Source organism: Medicago sativa, chromosome 1 (assembly GCF_051527215.1).
Source record: "Medicago sativa cultivar Bolivia chromosome 1, Bolivia_mono, whole genome shotgun sequence".
Taxonomy (NCBI): Eukaryota; Viridiplantae; Streptophyta; class Magnoliopsida; order Fabales; family Fabaceae; genus Medicago; species Medicago sativa.
Window position 1 is genome coordinate 33,823,227 of NC_140749.1, and position 18,738 is coordinate 33,841,964.

Below are 18,738 nucleotides of genomic sequence, written 5' to 3' on the forward strand. Positions count from 1 at the left end.
AAACACAATTGTTATCCAAAACCACAACCCTAATCCAAAAAACGAATCCAGATCTGAACCACAAAGCTTGAAAGGGTAAAATCTTTTTTAATCTGTTTTTTTTTTTTTATATTTTGAGGTCTGTTTTATTTGTAAAGAAAAAACAGAGGAAAGAAAACGAAAGAAACAAAAAAGAGAATGAGAAGGGAGGAACGTAAAAAAAATGAAGAAGAAGTAGGAGAGGAAAGAAATAGACATGGAAAAACAACCCGCCCCCGCCGGGTCCCCCCGCCCCCGCCCCGATTTTAACGGGGGAAAAGCCGAATTAACTGGGTCTGGGTGCGGGTCCGGGGAAAACCCGTAGGTTTAATGCGGGAGCAGGGCCGGGGACGGGGGGTACTCACACCCGTCCCGCACCCGCCCCGGCCCCGCACCCGTACATGAGGATTTACCTTATTACCCTTATTTTCCTTAAATTAGAAGGGGGTATATAAAGAGAGTATAATGCTGAAACCTAATTTCCTTTTCATTTCAGCCGCCGCTCAATCAATTTCCTCTTCAATCAATTTCAGCCGTCGTTCACTGTTTTCCATTTTCCTCCGCATATTGATTTTGTTTTGATAGAGAAGCCATATTGATTTTGTTCTGAATTTCTGTTCTGACAGTGAAGCCATATTGATTTTGTTCTGCATTTTAGTCATGATGAAATCACAATTTCTGTTATGAATTTACAATCTATGCGTGATAGTGACATTATCATACAATCTATTTTGAATTTCTGTTCTGAATTCCGTTTACAATCGTCTGTTATGGAAGAACATATCGTTACAGACAAAAGAGGACAAGGTTAGGTAGCACCGGAAATCTAGTAGAAATTGCATCCCCCAAATTCGTTTTAGTGATATATACGAGATAACACAAATTCTTTTTAGGGTCAGGAAGAACATATTGTTTCTTTGCTGTTTTTTTTTATTTATTTAATACACTTCGCAGGTGGGGATGGGTGCTGGGCTGGGGAAACCCGTCCCTGTTGGGGGCAGGTCTTGGGATGAAGTTTTTATCCCCGCCGGGTCTGGGGGCGGGGGCGGGCTGGGTACCATCAAACGGGTCGTGGTCGGGTGTGCTAAAATCCGCCCCTGCCCCGCCCCGTTGCCATGTCTAGAAAGAAAAGAAACGTGAAAAGAAGAGAGAGAAGAGAAAAAAGAAATGAAAAAAATAAGAAAAGAAAGCCCTTTTATGGGCTGCGTGTATCCAGTGTGCGTGGGTGCACGTCATAACGAGCACCCTCACTCTCTCTCTTCCCTTCCATCTGTGTTCAAACAGCTGACAGCGTTTACTTCCTGATCTGATCAGGGGCCGTTGATCAAGTCAACGGCCCGTTTTGATTCCCCAGTCTCTTTTATTTCTTTTATTTTCTTCATGCATTTTTATTTTATTTTGCATCTTATATTATTGTTTATCATATCATATCATCATGCATTTTTTAAATTTTGTCATTTATTTTAATTGCATAGTACTTAGAATGTAATTAGGTCAAATGTAAATCATAAATGAAAAAGAGTGTGTGTGTGTGTGTGTCTTTTATCGCTTTATATATATCAAAAATGCAAAAAAATTAGGTTAGGGATTACGTGGTGATCCAACGTCACTACAAAAATCCACGCGCTTTTAATTTTATTGCTCCGTTAGTTTAATTTTCATATATTATTCCAAAACAGCAAAAACATTCAAATAACAAAAATCACAAAAATATTTTCACAATAAACCTTGATTTTCAATTAAGTGATCGTTCTTTTTATTTTCTTTCTTAATCAAATATCAAATCAATTTTAATCATACTTTGGGTCCATTTTTCTTTCAATATAAAAGATACAAACCAATTCTTATTTGCCACTTGGCTTTTATTTTAAAACTTTTTTAAAACTAATAAAAAACACAAAACAAATCAAACGTCATTTTTTTAACCACGAACTACGTGATTTTGATCCCTCACAGGTACGTAGGCAAAGGACTTGTCCTTCCAAATCAATAAAAATGTAGATAACTAGGTCTCTCTTCTCTTTTATCATTTCAAATTCCCTTTTTTTTAAAGCAAAGCAAGTTTATATCACATTATTTAGATAAAACCAAGAGGTTCCCATAGAGTACTACAGACATAAAGGGTGCTAGCACCTTCCCTGTATGTAACTAACCCCCGAACCCTAAATCTTTCAATATGGGGGTGGTTTGAACTTTTTTTCCCTTTTCTTAAAAAATTAAAATGTTCAGTCGTGAAATGAAAAAGTGAGTCAAACGCTAATCAAATAGCATTGATCTCTGAAAAAATGACGCGGCAGCTGGTTTAGATGAAGGTATTAAGTGTCAAGGAATGGACCTTATTTCGTTGGCACTTGAATACCTTCATCTAAATCAAGCCTAACAAAAATTTATTCTTTTCAAAGGAAACCATGAATGTCGAGCGAAATGCTTGAGTCCTGTTGTTTGGTGAGTTTGAATTTACCCCATTTCAGAGGTAAGACAATTGTGGTAGTTGGAATGCACATTCCAACTGCAACAATTGTCTTACACTGGATGGGGCAATTCAAACTTGTTAATCGGCATGACTCCAACATTCGATGAGCATCTAGAACGATGGTATTCAAGTGTCAAGGAATGGACCTCATTTCGTTGGCACTTGAATACCATCATTCAAGATGCTAATCGTATGCTGGAGTCCTGCTGCCTAGCAAGTTTGAATTTGCCCCATTCAGTGGTAAGATAATTGTTGCAGTTGGAAGGTGCATGTAATGTAATGTAATTGTTGACATACATGTCGTTTATGTAATGTAACGAAACCTCTATCGCAATATTTATTCGAATTCATGCTATCGCAATATTTATTCGAATTCACGCTATCCCAATATTTATTCAAATTCACGCTATCGCAATTTTTATTCGAATTCACGCTATCGCACTTTTTATTCAAATTCACGCTATCGCACTTTTTATTCAACTTCACGTGTAATATCCCGCCTGACAATATCGGTATATTACCAATCGATCGTGCCAGAGGATTAATATTTCAGAAAATAAGTTAATGGAAAAATATTTTATGACATGTCAGCTTTTTACGGAAGAAGTTTCAGTATCGTTCTAAACACGTTCAAGGCAAGGGCAAAATGGTAATTTCACGTGGAAAGGATATTTAATTGGTTTTATCCCAAAAATATCTCATTTCCTATTCTCTTTCTCTCCTCCTTCTCTCTTCTCTCACGCCCTTCCTCTCTTTCTTTCTTCAATCCTTCTCTAATTCTCCTTCTATACCAATCATATTTTCTTGTTCCTTCATGATCCTCTAACTTATGGAAGCTTATTCTTCTTTGATTCTTCCTTTTCTCCTTTCTAGAAGAGATCTAAAATCTAGGGTTTGATCTTGATCAAGAAGTTGAGGCTTTAGATTGTTGGTTTGGGAACTTATGTTGATTATGCTTCATGGGGTTGGTGAAACAAGCAAGAAACAACTATAAGCTAAGAATCAAGAATTAGGGTTTGTTGGTTAGTAAGTTCAAGTATGGTTTCTTCAAGAACAATCAAGGTCATGATGTTATGAATTGCAAGAAAAGATAACAAGAATGTATCGTTTGAGCAAAGGAAGCAAGTGGAGCAAAGCTAGAGTTTTGGCATGATTGGGCTTGGCACATAGTGATGCTTCAAGATTATTGCTAGGTGAGTTCCATAGATAGACTTCCCACCCTTTGGGATTATGATTATGTCTTGTATAGAAAGTATGAAATTCTAGGGTTTTATGTATATGGTTAATTGCCCTTTTTATGCCATGCATGCTATACATGTTAATACTTGCCAAATGAATGTTTTACAAGTATTCTATGATCAAATATGTACCAATATGCTTAGAGACACTTGGTTTGAGGTTTTTGGGTCAAAAATGCCATTTTTAGGGGTGCTGGACTGTCATAACTCGCCACAGCGAGTAAATAGCACGCTAGGCGAGCTAGAAGGCCGAACAGGGGGTTCTGCTCGCCTCCTACTTGCCATGGCGAGCAGTAGCTCGCCTCCCCAGTAACTTCACTCGCCTAGGCGAGTAAATAGTGCCATCTTGTGCTGCTTGCTCGTTTCAAGCAGATTCGGTGATTTTCGTTCCGGATCTTTTGTGCAGTCTTTTATAAATGTAAACCCCTCAAACCAAGGTCCTAAATGATGATCAAAGAAAGCATGATTCTTATGATGTGAAGCAAGTATTAAACATGTTAGTAAGGCATGTCATATGAGAGAAATATGTCATGAATGGGGTAGCAAGATATACTTTAATCAAGGGAAAACTAGAGCGTCGACATAGTCGTCGAGAACTAGCTAAGTATCTCTAGAGTGATAAGACGCGAAGTATATATCTTCGCACATGATTAAGAATAAGATTACAAGCATGATAAGTGTGGTTTGATTAGTTAATCTCTCCACCATGATTAGGAATGTACAAGCATGAATAAGTTTAAGTTTACTGCTAATCGGATCGGCTCAAGGGTCCGAGGTAATAAGCAAGCAAGTATGAATATTTTTAAGTATACGTACGACAAGACCATGACAAGTATAAGTAGGTGGCATGTCTCTTGCTATCCACATCAGGGGGATACAAGGGGTTCTCATTTTGAGAACGATTCAAGCCGTAAGGGACCCGCATGTCACCGAAACCGCAAGACTAAGTTTATAATCGCATGTCTGTGCTCGTGTCTCTTGTTATCCACGTCAGGGGGATACGGGAGGTTCTCGACCTAAGGGGAACGGTTCAAGCCGCAAGGGACCCGCACGACACTGAGGGAGTGCAATGTACGTACATCGGTCATGTATGGGATTATTCTCGGGGTTACTCCACCCGGGGCTTTCCGTAAAATGAATCAAGATAATAACTGTTTGTTCAATGCTAACATAATGAATGAACTTAGATACGTTTATGTATGATATGAATACGAATATGATTATGCTTATGTTCACGAATGAAAGCACGTATGATTAAGTTAAGTACAAGAGAATGAGATGCTATAAGACAAGTACAAGTTATGTATAGAACAAGTAAAGTATGTTATGCCGATGACGATCTTAGGTTTCCCCTAATCGTCTGGTTTAGAATCGTGCCATGATATGTTATGTTTAGGCCTCGATACGTAGAGCGTATTCTTGGCAATGCGGTCTTAGGTTCCCTCGGCCGCCGTGACACGTATAGGAAGTGAAGCCTATAACAAGTGAGATATGCCTATGACGGGTCTAGCATGCACTACCGTCTCGGAAACATGACCACACACGTATAATCAACCGTCAGGTTGTAATGTAGACACGTGGTGACCGTAGGTTTCCCCTGAGGTTACCTATAGCCTAGGATTTAGGGGAACTCACTGAGACATTATGTCTCATCCCAATCCTTATTTGTTTCAGATTAACAGGTTGGATGTCAAGGTAGTAGCCGGATGGATTTTCAGCAAGAGCTCGTTCGTACAAGAAGCATGAAGAATATGGATCTCAAGGATGTACATGTTTTAAATTAGATAAGATATGATGTATTGATAATGTACGAACGCGTTTTGTTGTATATAAATTCATTCGAAGTTTTTATGTTGTATATTTTAATGTATCCAGTACTAAATTAAACGCACGTGCCAGACTTTCTAGTTACGTCTGGTATGGGTGTTACATTTGGTATCAGAGCAGGTCAATTCAGACCGTGCCTTGGGTCATTAATGTTACAACTAAGGTAGTGGGACCATTGGGTTCCGGGTAAATGTTCTAGTTGTTGTTGTTAGTTGAGCCTGATCAACTCAATTTAACATTCGACGATTAGGATGGATGCCTGAGAGCTGAATAGGATCCAGGAGGAACGGAGTATGTAGTTTGATCGTGCCGAAAGGTGGCCGGTGAACTAATCAAGTAGAAGTGTGAATCCTCAGGGAATGTAAGGCATGTTAAGAAGGAACGTTCCGACAATGTCGGGTAAGATGATAGTGATACTTAATGTACCCGTAAGCGAAGAAGTTGGATATATATATATATATATCTAATCATGACCGAAGAAGTCGACATATGATGACGGAGTCAGCAGGTTCTCAGGAATAGCAATATATGAGTGAAGTTAAGGACATGTATGCTCGGAAAGTTGCATAAGTGGCAATGTAACGAGGTAAGTTATTCGTAGTAGAGGAAGTTAAGGATTCAAGAGAAAGTTTTATGTTATTAGGAGTAAGGCTTTGATTTCTGACGTGCCAAGAATTGTATCAAAAAAGGTTGAGGATTGCCATGCATATGTTGTGGAATATTTTACGATGATAGGAATGAATGATGTACATTGTATACTTGAGAATAAGAATTTTATGCAATAAATATTTTCTGAAAAATAAAGTTGGAGAAGCTCACCAATAGCAAGCCTGGGACGAAACTTTCCGTTTTTATGAAATCTTCCATTTCGTTCCTATGGTTTGCAATGACTATTGGGGAGATGTCTTCACCATAATCTTTTATGAGACGAAAAATCTTTTATGACATCAAGTAACGAATGCATATCATATCTTAAGATTTCCAAGGAAAAGACATGGGCAACCATCAAGGAAATCGATACGGTTTAAGGTAGCTTTGGAAGTTAATGTGTTAAGAATCAAGAACGAGCCAAGATCAAGAGTATAGAAGTTCCGGTATCTAGAAGGAAAGTCACAGATGTTTATGCAAGAGGTATGAAGTAAGAAGTTAAAGCGGTGCAAAGTTATGAGGAATCACAAGGTTCGCGGATTATGTGGAATTATGACGTATCTCTCGAACCTATGTTTTGCTTAATTGACTTGCTAAGGCTCATTATGAAGTTGAACTATAAAGTTTAAAGGATTTTAAAAAGATTTACACGTATGGGTGATTGAGGTTGATATTTTGAAAATTTACGAGATTTTCTAGGAACCGGTTTACTTCGACACTCGTAGAGCGGGCTAGACTTATAAGAGTCTAGGTTTGATGGCACGTATGTGTTATCAACTCGTTCTATGATTTTAGAGCAACGGCCGGGGCCTAAACTCAATATATATTTATAAAGTAGAAAATTATCAACGTCAATGACCAGTGCGTTAGTTTACGAAGTTTTCTTTAAAAGAAAAATCAACGAGCAAGCATTGGAATGATTAAGCAAGATATAGTATGCGAGAATGCGAAGGTACAAGGTTAGATGTTCAAGAAAGATATGTTTAAGTGTTATATGAGTTTGTCAAAGGAATTCAAGATTTTCTCGAAACAAGTTCAAGTATGTTATGTATACCTCAGCAAGTAAATTCAACCATCCAGAGCGTAAGGATACCCCCATGATAAGTATTATGAGCATAAGATAAGTTATCATGAGTTTTGAATTTACAAGATAAGTGTAAGGTTATGATGTTGGTTGCAACTTGGAAGATTTTGAGAACAGTTTAAGAAAAGAGTATTCAAGTGATAAGCAGAAATGTGAAGTTTTAATTGCTCTAACGGATTAGAATAATGGTTTAAGCCAACCGGTGGGGATCAAAGTAGCGCCATGGAAGCTAATCGTTAATCATGAAACGTGGAATTTTAGTATGAAAGAACTTTTGGTTGGTAACACAAGTTAACAAGAATGCATTATAAGACAAGTGAGGAGTTCTCGATGTGAAAGGTAAGAATGGATGCTTATACAATCAGTGTTAGCTAAGGTAAAAGTGTTAAGTAGGTGTCTTTACCTATGTAAGACGAGAAAGACAAGTGTTGCTATATATGAATTGGTCAAGAATGCATGGATGATGATATTGGAAAACAAGTTAGGTTCAGAAGGTTTCCTCTTGTGATTCAAGTAATGATTGAAGTATAGAGTATGATTACTGGTATTCGAAAAAGGTAGTGATGTTCAAGTAATACTTGAAAAGATTAATTGAAGATTCAAGTTTAGTGTTTCGAAGAAGCAGAACAAGTTAATGTCAAGAGGTTCAAGGATTTTCTGCGGATATGTAAGCGGTATTGCAAGTATGTATATCGGTTAAAAGGGAATATCTCCTCTTCGAAGTCAAGCATGTTATCATAAGAGAGAAGCAATGGGTTATGAGATTCATACCTTTGTATGCAATACTTGTTAAGTGAAAACGATATTTGTTAAGAAATGTTATAGTATGATTTACAACTTTTAAGTTAAGATTTGTATCAAGGAACTTGGGAACGATGCATATTTTAAACCTGAAACTTTTCATTGTCAAAACTGAGGAGGTACGTCGCAAGCAATTAAGTTCACATAAGACGAGCTGAGAAATTTTATTTTTTTCAAAATATAAAGACTCGCATTGTGGTTATGTAGTACCAAAATAGACTCAGTTTTGAGATGATAAATCTTTTTGGCCAAGTGTTTATTCGTTCCAAGAACCTGTATACCAAAGTTTAGAAAAAAATTTCTTAAAACAAAATGATGGAACACGTATCGTTATCATTTAACAAGAAGTGGCACTTGGAAGTATGCACATGTTATGTAAACAACAATGTCCATATGAAACCAATATCATACAGGATACACGGAATTGTGTTAAGAGTATTCAACGTATGTGCAAGTGGAATTACTAGAAAGTTTCAAGAGCATGTGAACCATGACGTTGGTGATTAATTGTCCGATGAACGATATTGTTGATTTCACATCTTCATGTCAAGTTATATTAGTTACCCATTAGTTCGGGTGCGATAAGATGCAATAAGTTCTCAATGAGATCGGAAGATTTCTTAAGACTCGGAAAGAGATTCGTGGAATTGTCTATATGAGTAATGTATGTAAGAGGCATAATTCGCAAAGTGCGGTAGAAAAGATCATGTATGCATGAAAAGATGTTTTAATGTTGTAAGTAACCACTGCAGGGCAAACCTGGTTTTCGATGGGATTCCAGTTAAAAGGCAAATCCTGAGTGTTCATGTTTATGTTAAGATACCTTTTATGAATGGTTTCTGCTAAGCGAGTAAGACACGAATCCGAGACAATAAGTCTATGTGTACCAAGGAAAGTTCCAAGTCATGATGTGTTAAGATAACTTCAAAGTTTAATTGATATTAAGACCAAGAAAGCTATATGCTTATGAGTGTAAATTAAGAAACAAGACGAAACACAAGCAATGATGAACTTCTTAAGAGTCTGTGTTTCAAATAAATGGCTCAGACCATGGATGGTGAGTTTTTGTCATAATGATTGGTAGTCGATCACTAAATTTCGAGGACGAATTTTTTTTTAAGGGGGGTAGAATGTAATATCCCGCCTGACAGTATCGGTATATTACCAATCGATCGTGCCAGAGGATCAATATTTCAGAAAACAAGTCAATGGAAAGACAATTGTTTGGCGAGTTTGAATTTACCCCATTTCAGAGGTAAGACAATTGTTGTAGTTGGAATGCACATTCCAACTGCAACAATTGTCTTACACTGGATGGGGCAATTCAAACTTGTTAACCGGCATGACTCCAACATTCGATGAGCATCTAGAACGATGGTATTCAAGTGTCAAGGAATGGACCTCATTTCGTTGGCACTTGAATACCATCATTCAAGATGCTGATCGTATGCTGGAGTCCTGCTGCCTAGCAAGTTTGAATTTGCCCCATTCAGTGGTAAGATAATTGTTGCAGTTGGAAGGTGCATGTAATGTAATGTAATTGTTGACATACATGTCGTTTATGTAATGTAACGAAACCTCTATCGCAATATTTATTCGAATTCACGCTATCGCAATATTTATTCGAATTCACGCTATCCCAATATTTATTCAAATTCACGCTATCGCAATTTTTATTCGAATTCACGCTATCGCACTTTTTATTCAAATTCACGCTATCGCACTTTTTATTCAACTTCACGTGTAATATCCCGCCTGATAATATCGGTATATTACCAATTGATCGTGCTAGAGGATTAATATTTTAGAAAATAAGTTAATGAAAAAATATTTTATGACATGTCAGCTTTTTACGGAAGAAGTTTCAGTATCGTTCTAAACACGTTCAAGGCAAGGGCAAAATGGTAATTTCACGTGGAAAGGATATTTAATTGGTTTTATCCCAAAAATATCTCATTTCCTATTCTCTTTCTCTCTCCTTAATGTTGGAAAACAATTTCTCTCCTCCTTCTCTCTTCTCTCACGCCCTTCCTCTCTTTCTTTCTTCAATCCTTCTCTAATTCTCCTTTTATACCAATCATATTTTCTTGTTCCTTCATGATCCTCTAACTTATGGAAGCTTAGTCTTCTTTGATTCTTCCTTTTCTCCTTTCTAGAAGAGATCTAAATCTAGGGTTTGATCTTGATCAAGAAGTTGAGGCTTTAGATTGTTGGTTTGGGAACTTATGTTGATTATGCTTCATGGGGTTGGTGAAACAAGCAAGAAACAACTATGAGCTAAGAAGCAATAATTAGCGTTTGTTGGTTAGTAAGTTCAAGTATGGTTTCTTCAAGAACAATCAAGGTCATGATGTTATGAATTGCAAGAAAAGATGACAAGAATGTATGGTTTGAGCAAAGGAAGCAAGTGGAGCAAAGCTAGAGTTTTGGCATGATTGGGCTTGGCACATAGTGATGCTTCAAGATTATTGCTAGGTGAGTTCCATAGATAGACTTCCCACCCTTTGGGATTATGATTATGTCTTGTATAGAAAGTATGAAATTCTAGGGTTTTATGTATATGGTTAATTGCCCTTTTTATGCCATGCATGCTATACATGTTAATACTTGCCAAATGAATGTTTTACAAGTATTCTATGATCAAATATGTACCAATATGCTTAGAGACACTTGGTTTGAGGTTTTTGGGTCAAAAATGCCATTTTTAGTGGTGTTGGACTGTCATAACTCGCCACGGCGAGTAAATAGCTCGCTAGGTGAGCTAGAAGGCCGGACAGGGGGTTCTGCTCGCCTCCTACTCGCCATGGCGAGCAGTAGCTTGCCACCCCAGTAACTTCACTCGCCTAGGCGAGTAAGTAGTGCCATCTGGTGCTGCTTGCTCGTTTCAGGCAGATTCGGTGATTTTCGTTCCGGATCATTTGTGCAGTCTTTTATAAATGTAAACCCCTCAAACCAAGGTCCTAAATGATGATCAAAGAAAGCATGATTCTTATGATGTGAAGCAAGTATTAAGCATGTTAGTAAGGCATGGCATATGAGAGAAATATGTCATGAATGGGGTAGCAAGATATTCTTTAAGCAAGGGAAAACTAGAGCCTCGACATAGTCGTCGAGAACTAGCTAGATAGCAAGTATCTCTAGAGTGATAAGACGCGAAGTATATATCTTCGCACATGATTAAGAATAAGATTACAAGCATGATAAGTGTGGTTTGATTAGTTAATCTCTCCACCATGATTAGGAATGTACAAGCATGAACAAGTTTAAGTTTACCGCTAATCGGATCGACTCAAGGGTCCGAGGTAATAAGCAAGCAAGTATGAATATTTTTAAGTATACGTACGACAAGACCATGACAAGTATAAATAGGTGGCATGTCTCTTGCTATCCACATCAGGGGGATACAAGGGGTTCTCATTTTGAGAACGATTCAAGCCGTAAGGGACCCGCATGTCATCGAAACCGCAAGACTAAATTTATAACCGCATGTCGGTGCTCGTGTCTCTTGTTACCCACGTCAGGGGGATACGGGAGGTTCTCGACCTAAGGGGAACGGTTCAAGCCGCAAGGGACCTGCACGACACTGAGGGAGTGCGATGTACGTACATCGGTCATGTATAGGATTATTCTCGGGGTTACTCCACCCGGGGCTCTCCGTAAAATGAATCAAGATAATAACTGTTTGTTCAATGCTAATATAATGAATGAACTTAGATACGTTTATGTATGATATGAATACGAATATGATTATGCTTATGTTCATGAATGAAAGCACGTATGATTAAGTTAAGTACAAGAGCATGAGATGCTATAAGACAAGTACAAGTTATGTATAGAACAAGTAAAGTATGTTATGTCGATGACGATCTTAGGTTTCCCCTAATCGTCCGGTTTAGAATCGTGCCATGATATGTTATGTTTAGGCCTCGATACGTAGAGCGTATTCTTGGCAATGCGGTCCTAGGTTCCCTCGGCCGCCGTGACACGTATAGGAAGTGAAGCCTATAACAAGTGAGATATTCCTATGACGGGTCTAGCATGCACTACCGTCTAGGAAACATGACCGCACACGTATAATCAACCGTCAGGTTGTAATGTAGACACGTGGTGACCGTAGGTTTCCCCTGAGGTTACCTATAGCCTAGGATTTAGGGGAACTCACTGAGACATTATGTCTCATCCCAATCCTTATTTGTTTCAGATTAACAGGTTGGATGTCAAGGTAGTAGCCGGATGGATTTTCAGCAAGAGCTCGTTCGTACAAGAAGCATGAAGAATATGGATCTCAAGGATGTACATGTTTTAAATTAGATAAGATATGATGTATTGATAATGTACGAACGCGTTTTGTTGTATATAAATTCATTCGAAGTTTTTATGTTGTATATTTTAATGTATCCAGTACTAAATTAAACGCATGTGCCAGACTTTCTAGATACGTCTGGTATGGGTGTTACATCACGTTATCGCACTTTTAAGTTCGAATTCATGCTATCGCAATATTTATTCGAATTCACGTTAGATTTAATTAGTCTTTATTCGAATACGCAATTATTCAAAACGCGACTTTAATCGAAATTATTCAAAACGCGATTTTTATTCAAAGCACCAGGAAAATGTTGTTTAATGTACCAAAACGGGAATGATATATAAAAAAATATTAAAAAAAAACCCAACAAAAGTAGGCATTACAAGCCACTACACATCTTCCTCGTCACACAGGTTTATCGGGTTGTCCGCTACAGTCCCTGGGGCACCTTCTTTTGGTTGAGGACCAAAATAGCATGTCCTCCCACTCCTCCTCAACCTCGAGTGAATGTACGCCGGCACCTTTGAACCCTTCTTTTTTTAGGAACCATCACAAACAATTCTGTGCCTTGTCATAGGCGATTTTTCTTTGTTCTTCTCATCATCCTGAACGTTACCTTGATTCTGATTCTGAGACATATCTACATTAAAAAAAATGGCGATCAAAACCTAAACTAAACAACAATGCCATAAACTAAACCTAAACCTAAACTATCATCAAAACCTACACCTAAACCTAAACAATTATAACAATTCTACAAAATCAAAAACCTAAACCTAAACCTAAAAAAAATTGGCGATCAAAACCTAAACCTAAGAAATTCAAACAATTCCTAACACAATTCTAGAGAAACAACATATAACAAATCAATACAAAATCATCATCAAATCAAAACGATATCTTATAATTTCTAACAATTTCTCATACCTAACAATTTCAAATACCTAGCAATTTCTAACAATTCCTAACATTTTCTAACACAATTCTATTCTAAACAACATATAACAAATCAATACAAAATCATCATTAAATTAAAACAATTTCTAAAACCTAAATTTGTCAAAAAAATTCCAAAAAATCTAACATTTCAATAACAAAAAACCAATGCAATAGGATTCAAAACACTTACTTGATTTTGTGATTGAAATTGGCTTGGAATGACTTATGCTTTGTGAAATTCGCACCTAAGAAATAAAAAAATGCAACAATGGAGTTTTGGAAACTCCTATGCCGGTTTTGTTCTTATAACAAAACTTCGGCAGTTAACTACCGAGGAAAACCTCGGCAGTTAACTACAGTCGGATCTTATAAACTTCGGTAGTTAACTGCCGAGGGGCATTTGGGTAAATTACTCGTGTTTCTCAGCCAAACCAAATGTGTCAACATCAATTTTCTTTGTATTTCATTTACTAAAATATCGAGTAAATAGGCAATTACCCTCTCGAAATTGTAAGTTTCGTCAATTACCCACTGACATTAACAAAACTTCAATTACCCCTGAAATTGCATAACTTTAATCAATTTACCCCCTCCGTCAAATTCCTCTGTTAGTCAACATGACGTGACATTTGACTGTCTACGTGACACTGCCACGTGTCATGCCACATCATATATGGTAATTTTATTTATTATTTTTATTTTGTGAAAAAAAAAGGATTTTTTTTTTCAGTTATGACCAACTACCCTTGAAGTTTTGCACTTAAAGTTTTATACTTTAAACTCTACAAGCCCCTCAAACACTAAGTCATGGTGGAAAATTCATGCTTAATTATGGATACTTCGGATGAAAATGATGTTGGCTGCCGCACGAGAACAAATGATATGGACTGTGAAATGGTTGGTGGTGGAAGTGATGGATCACTGGAACTTTGTGCTAGAGTGTGCTTATTTGATGAAGATTAGAACTTAATATTCCACACATATGTAAAACCTCAAATCCTTGTTACGAATTACAGGTACTTCATCCTTTTATTATATGATTGTTTTCCTTTATTATCAAAAGAGAGAGTTAGAGTCCTCCTGAACTTAACTCAGTTAGTAGAGACAATACATAATATATGTGATCGTACCTGACCAGAAGGTGACTGCCAGTGCTTTGAATGCGGTGGTTGCTACGGTGGTAGATTGTGTTGGAATGCTTGTTGGAGCGGATGGGGGGTGTGTACCTGTAGGCACTCCGACGCTCAAGTCAGTAGAGATTCAGAGAGTGAGGATTTGAGAGGAAGAAGGAGTTCTACCTTGGGGACTGCATTGAGTCCCCTATTTATAGAGGCGGAGGGCTGCAGAGCTGTTGAGGAGGCACATCTGGCTCTGGCAGTTACGAAATCGTGGGAAGTGTAACCGCCACAGAGTTTATTGCGGGAACGTGCAGAATGTGCAAAGAGACGTTAGGGTTTGTTTGAACCGGTCTCAATTGCTTCGTGCACCCCCCTCGCGGAGAGAGGGTATGTTGCAAGCAATGATGCCAAATGTGGAGTTTGGGCTTTGGATTGTATTGGGCCTAAGTAGTGGGCCAAGGATTCTTTTGGTCGGTCCGGAACAGTAGCCCCTCAAGTCATTACTCTTGGTGAAGAGTGATGACTTAAGTGTGAGCGTTCGCTCGTTTGTGACAGACCGCCAGATGATGTTTGTTTTTCGAGTATCTTCCTCGCGAGGAGGGATTAGCTCGCCAGAATTTGCGGGCACTTCGGACTCAGGAGGTGATTTACGAGGACGGTTGGGAGCGTTCAGAGGCCGAACGAGCGGACTCGCCTATCTCTTAGCTCCATTCGCCCTGTATCCGAGTGAATTTGCCAGCTTTGATGAGTCGTGCTCGGCATACTGATGTTCAGAACGGAGGATCGAACGGAAAGATTCCATCGCTGGAGAGTTTGGTCGAATGTCATTCCGCAATTAATGCTCTCGCTTCGAGGTAAGAATTGAAGAGACATGACACGTGTAAAGGCTATTGTAGTACTTGAGTACCTATAGTCTGTAGAGTGTTCTCAGTTTGTGTTTCTGAGGTGTCATTATAGCCCTTGGATGAACGGTCTGATTAGATCTGGACCGTAGAAATGTTACAGGGAAATAGAGTTGTATGTGATGGACTGTATTGGATAGAAAGTCGCGACTTTTGAGTGATTTATGAGATGAGTATAAATAGCCCAAACGCTGTTTGGAATATTACTTCGTTTCATTTTCTCAGAGAGTTTGAAGTTTTCTCCGGAGTTTCTCAAAGGCAAAATCTTTTCAGTCTTTCAACTTTCTACTTCAAGTCCAAAACCATCAATCGTAACAGGTAACATTCCTATGACTTCACCTTTCGATTTCTACGATTATGGCTTCTTTAGTTTCTGCTCTTTTAGAAACCGTAGGAATGTATGCCCTTAGGGCAGAAGTGTTTCCGACTCGGTGGTTTCCGCCGTTGGATATGGCGGTTTCCACCGTGCATCGGAAGTCTTTGCACATATGTTGTCTGTTTTCCATTAGCATTTAGAAGAACGTTGGCGAAGGGCTTGGGCTTCATCCATAAGCTTTAGGTTTGTTCGCCGGGATTTGATCTTCCCCGATGTGTGAGTTGGACTTGTCGTCCTTCTCATTTTCTAACGGTAGTGTTTTGATCCTTTCCTTGCCGTGGCCGACCTGATGGGTGAAGGAAGGGTGGATCTGAATGTTAGATTCACTTTTTCCCTTGCTTTTTCAGGTCTACCATGGCAAACGATGAAGTTGACTCATCTGCTGTTTTGTGGCCCGGGGAGGAGCCCTTAGAAACGGAGTCTGTTTTTGCTACTAACGGCGTGGGCGAAGCCCCCTTTGGTACCATCGAAGAAGTGGGAACTGGTTCTGCCGAGCACGTCTGACAGGGTGTGTTCGGAGTATGGAGGCTATGTCTTTCCCATGTATGAAGTGGTTTTCAAAGACATGGATTTCCGTTCCCCTTTCTCTAACTTCCAGCGTGACACGCTTCGTTGGACCAAGTTGCCCCCTTCTCAGATCCATCCCAATTCTTACGCCTTCATGAGGGCTTTCGAGATTATGTGTGATTATCTCCACATCCCAACTTCTAAGAATGTTTTCTTCTTGTTCTTCACCGTGCAAAGAGGCGCGGACTGGGTTTCTCTTCGCCAAACCCAGAAGATGTTTGAGATTTTCGCAGGAAAGGTTCGGAGCTTTAAAGAGCGTTTCTTTTTGGTCTGGCCAAAAAATACGGCTGATTTGGACAACCTCTTGGAAGCCGCTAAGGATGGCGAGCAGGAGCGCCGTCCTTTCTTCTACTTGTGCTGGTCTCAGGACAACTTTGTCTATGAACCGAGAGACTTTGGTCGAACCATCGCCAACCTTACTGATGAAGAGAAAAGCCTGCGTCAACAACTTTGGGCTTTTGTTTAGTCTCCCCCGCAGAGGGTTAAGACTGACAAACGGGGTAACCCATGGATGAGTGTGGACGGAACCCCAGTAACAGAGCCCCGCCTCATCAATACCCATGAGTTGCTGACTTCTGAGAACTTTGAGGATTGCCTTGGTAGTTTATATTTTTCTTTTTCGTCTTTCAACTGTTTGCTTTTTTGCTACCTTTTTATTTTGTACCCCTAATCTAACGAAGTTTCTTTATCTTCGTGTTGCTGAAAAAATGAAGAAGGATTTGGGGGCCCTAGTGAGTGCGGAGAGCAAGAAGATATCGGCCAAGAAGAAGCGAAAAAATGTTCAATCTCTGGATTATCTTATTGCAGGTTCTGCCCCTGGCTCGTCCTCTGAACCTGTGGTGGTCTTGGAAGGAGAGGAGCCTTTTGAGGAGCTGGTGCAGGATTCTGCTAAGAGATAGAGGGTGAGGATGTCTTCTGAGGATCCAATTACGCCGATCAAGGCCGTTCTTGTCCGTTCTGAGAAAGGAGACTTCCTCCAGCTTTCGAAGGTATGGTCCGAGCCGGAGCTGTGTGGCCCTCAGTCGACCCTTTTCTTGGATGATCCTAAGATGAAGATCATTCAGGACCTGGGTCCGGCTGGCCGGAGTAAGGCGATAATCGATGGGGTTATTGCTACTATGAAGGCTTTGGAGGTCGCTGTGGCCCTGAACAACGCTTCGCTGGAGAGTGAAGTTTGGGTTGACGCTTTGGTGCGGGAAAGGGAAGCTTTGACCGCTAGGGTGGCCGCCCTTTAGGAGGATCAAAGGAGCAAGAGGTCAGTTGCGGAGGAGCGTGACCGTCAGCTTGCTTCTTTGAAGGAGCAGTTGTCTGAGGCCCAAGCTGCTCTTGTGCAAGCGACCTTGTCTTCTCGGAAGCTGGCTGAGGAGAAGGTGTCTCTGGAGGAAGCTCTGAAGAAGGCGGATCTCCCGGGGGAGGATGAAGCGGAAGACCTTGCTGTCCTATGGCGTGCTGGTCTTGTGGACAGGATTGGTGAGCTGGAAGGAAGTTTGGTGGACGCTGTCAAACTTGGTTTTGACCGGGCTGTGGCTCAGCTGAAGGTGGTGAACCCGGGTACCGAGCTGAACATCAAAGGAATTCATCCCCTCAGCGAAGTGGAAGATGGGGTGATCACTCCTCCCCCTGATCCCGAGGAAGATAATGGGCATGTTGATGAAGCCCAGGCCTGATGAGGCCTTGTAATTAATCTCTTCTTCAACAACCAAATTTGTAATGACATTGTGAGCCCTTAGTGGTTTTAGCACCTTTATAATATGATTGTATTATTCTCAATTACACTTGTTCTGTATGATTTACTTCAAGTATAGTGTTTTAAATTTGAGTGCTGGTAGTGTGAGGCTTTTTAATACTGTTTGAAGTATTCGTTGAGAGCGAATTAACTATCTTGTGTGTTTGACAGACTGCAATAATTCATATGCCCTTTATCTGTTCGACTTGCGATGTTGTTCTCTTTTGAAGTGCGAGGCTAATAAGCCGAAGGTTGTTTTGCTGTGGGATGGCCTACCCCCCGTAGTCATTATTTCGACGAAGTGATTTAATGACTGGAGAGCTTAGCATGCCCGCCCGACTTCTTGTTACTTTGACTTGATGAAATCAAAGCTTTTCCTGTTTCTTCCTAGGTAGTTAGTTACTTTGTTTGGAAAGTTTTACCTTTGCGTTGTCTTGCGTGGAAGAGTACAGGCAGGTGGTATCCGACCGTTTACGCGGAGTATTGGTCGGAAGTACTGCACATCCAAGAGATTGTTTTTCTGGATGTGTGTCCAAAGTTATGGACGTGTAACAATGGATGAACGAAGAAACCGCTCTAATTTCAATGCACTGAGGCGTGAAACACCCATCGCGAGCTGGGGTTCTACCTAACATGTCGAGCATTAATGTCGCAGCGGTAAGCGTACATACTGAGGAGTAAGAGAATTTGTTGTGTAAATTTCTCTCATCCT